Below are 3344 nucleotides of genomic sequence, written 5' to 3' on the forward strand. Positions count from 1 at the left end.
CGATATCTCCGCTTCTACTGGGAGTAGAGGTCGTCCATGTAGTCCAAAATGTAGGGTTTTGAAAGGGCTTTAATTTGGTACCTGTCCGAAGCCTGTATCTCTAACCGTTTAGGAGATATCGAAGGTTAAAGTTTTCCAGCCTTCATCCGTCGATATCTCCGCTTCTATTGGGAGTAGAGGGTCGTCCATGTAGTCCAAAATGTAGGGTTTTGAAAGGGCTTTAATTTGGTACCTGTCCGAAGCCTGTATCTCTAACCGTTTAGGAGATATCGAAGGTTAAAGTTTTCCAACCTTTCTCCGTCGATATCCAGCCTTCATCCGTCGATATCTCCGCTTCTACTGGGAGTAGAGAGTCGTCCATGTAGTCCAAAATGTAGGGTTTTGAAAGGGCTTTAATTTGGTACCTGTCCGAAGCCTGTATCTCTAACCGTTTAGGAGATATCGAAGGTTAAAGTTTTCTAACCTTTCTCCGTCGATATCCAGCCTTCATCCGTCGATATCTCCGCTTCTACTGGGAGTAGAGTAGAGGGTCGTCCATGTAGTCCAAAATGTAGGGTTTTGAAAGGGCTTTAATTTGGTACCTGTCCGAAGCCTGTATCTCTAACCGTTTAGGAGATATCGAAGGTTAAAGTTTTCCAACCTTTCTCCGTCGATATCTCCGCTTCTACTGGGAGTAGAGAGTCGTCCATGTAGTCCAAAATGTAGGGTTTTGAAAGGGCTTTAATTTGGTACCTGTCCGAAGCCTGTATCTCTAACCGTTTAGGAGATATCGAAGGTTAAAGTTTTCTAACCTTTCATCCGTCGATATCTCCGCTTCTACTGGGAGTAGAGGTTCGTCCATGTAGTCCAAAATGTAGGGTTTTGAAAGGGCTTTAATTTGGTACCTGTCCGAAGCCTGTATCTCTAACCGTTTAGGAGATATCGAAGGTTAAAGTTTTCCAACCTTTCTCCGTCGATATCCAGCCTTCATCCGTCGATATCTCCGCTTCTACTGGGAGTAGAGAGTCGTCCATGTAGTCCAAAATGTAGGGTTTTGAAAGGGCTTTAATTTGGTACCTGTCCGAAGCCTGTATCTCTAACCGTTTAGGAGATATCGAAGGTTAAAGTTTTCCAGCCTTCATCCGTCGATATCTCCGCTTCTACTGGGAGTAGAGAGTCGTCCATGTAGTCCAAAATGTAGGGTTTTGAAAGGGCTTTAATTTGGTACCTGTCCGAAGCCTGTATCTCTAACCGTTTAGGAGATATCGAAGGTTAAAGTTTTCCAGCCTTCATCCGTCGATATCTCCGCTTCTACTGGGAGTAGAGAGTCGTCCATGTAGTCCAAAATGTAGGGTTTTGAAAGGGCTTTAATTTGGTACCTGTCCGAAGCCTGTATCTCTAACCGTTTAGGAGATATCGAAGGTTAAAGTTTCTCCGTCAACCTTCATCCGTCGATATCTCCGCTTCTACTGGGAGTAGAGGTCGTCCATGTAGTCCAAAATGTAGGGTTTTGAAAGGGCTTTAATTTGGTACCTGTCCGAAGCCTGTATCTCTAACCGTTTAGGAGATATCGAAGGTTAAAGTTTTCCAACCTTTCTCCGTCGATATCCAGCCTTCATCCGTCGATATCTCCGCTTCTACTGGGAGTAGAAGGGCGTCCATGTAGTCCAAAATGTAGGGTTTTGAAAGGGCTTTAATTTGGTACCTGTCCGAAGCCTGTATCTCTAACCGTTTAGGAGATATCGAAGGTTAAAGTTTTCCAACCTTTCTCCGTCGATATCCAGCCTTCATCCGTCGATATCTCCGCTTCTACTGGGAGTAGAGGTCGTCCATGTAGTCCAAAATGTAGGGTTTTGAAAGGGCTTTAATTTGGTACCTGTCCGAAGCCTGTATCTCTAACCGTTTAGGAGATATCGAAGGTTAAAGTTTTCCAACCTTTCTTCTTTCTCCGTCGATATCTCCGCTTCTACTGGGAGTAGAGAGTCGTCCATGTAGTCCAAAATGTAGGGTTTTGAAAGGGCTTTAATTTGGTACCTGTCCGAAGCCTGTATCTCTAACCGTTTAGGAGATATCGAAGGTTAAAGTTTTCCAACCTTTCTCCGTCGATATCCAGCCTTCATCCGTCGATATCTCCGCTTCTACTGGGAGTAGAGAGTCGTCCATGTAGTCCAAAATGTAGGGTTTTGAAAGGGCTTTAATTTGGTACCTGTCCGAAGCCTGTATCTCTAACCGTTTAGGAGATATCGAAGGTTAAAGTTTTCCAACCTTTCTCCGTCGATATCCAGCCTTCATCCGTCGATATCTCCGCTTCTACTGGGAGTAGAGGTCGTCATGTAGTCCAAAATGTAGGGTTTTGAAAGGGCTTTAATTTGGTACCTGTCCGAAGCCTGTATCTCTAACCGTTTAGGAGATATCGAAGGTTAAAGTTTTCCAACCTTTCTCCGTCGATATCCAGCCTTCATCCGTCGATATCTCCGCTTCTACTGGGAGTAGAGGTCGTCCATGTAGTCCAAAATGTAGGGTTTTGAAAGGGCTTTAATTTGGTACCTGTCCGAAGCCTGTATCTCTAACCGTTTAGGAGATATCGAAGGTTAAAGTTTTCCAACCTTTCTCCGTCGATATCCAGCCTTCATCCGTCGATATCTCCGCTTCTACTGGGAGTAGAGGTCGTCCATGTAGTCCAAAATGTAGGGTTTTGAAAGGGCTTTAATTTGGTACCTGTCCGAAGCCTGTATCTCTAACCGTTTAGGAGATATCGAAGGTTAAAGTTTTCTAACCTTTCTCCGTCGATATCCAGCCTTCATCCGTCGATATCTCCGCTTCTACTGGGAGTAGAGGTCGTCCATGTAGTCCAAAATGTAGGGTTTTGAAAGGGCTTTAATTTGGTACCTGTCCGAAGCCTGTATCTCTAACCGTTTAGGAGATATCGAAGGTTAAAGTTTTCTAACCTTTCTCCGTCGATATCCAGCCTTCATCCGTCGATATCTCCGCTTCTACTGGGAGTAGAGGGTCGTCATTGTAGTCCAAAATGTAGGGTTTTGAAAGGGCTTTAATTTGGTACCTGTCCGAAGCCTGTATCTCTAACCGTTTAGGAGATATCGAAGGTTAAAGTTTTCAACCTTTCCCCGTCGATATCCAGCCTTCATCCGTCGATATCTCCGCTTCTACTGGGAGTAGAGGGTCGTCCATGTAGTCCAAAATGTAGGGTTTTGAAAGGGCTTTAATTTGGTACCTGTCCGAAGCCTGTATCTCTAACCGTTTAGGAGATATCGAAGGTTAAAGTTTTCTAACCTTTCTCCGTCGATATCCAGCCTTCATCCGTCGATATCTCCGCTTCTACTGGGAGTAGAGGGTCGTCCATGTAG

The sequence above is a fragment of the Harpegnathos saltator genome, unplaced genomic scaffold (assembly GCF_003227715.2).
Source record: "Harpegnathos saltator strain DR-91 unplaced genomic scaffold, Hsal_v8.6 scaffold61, whole genome shotgun sequence".
Taxonomy (NCBI): domain Eukaryota; kingdom Metazoa; phylum Arthropoda; class Insecta; order Hymenoptera; family Formicidae; genus Harpegnathos; species Harpegnathos saltator.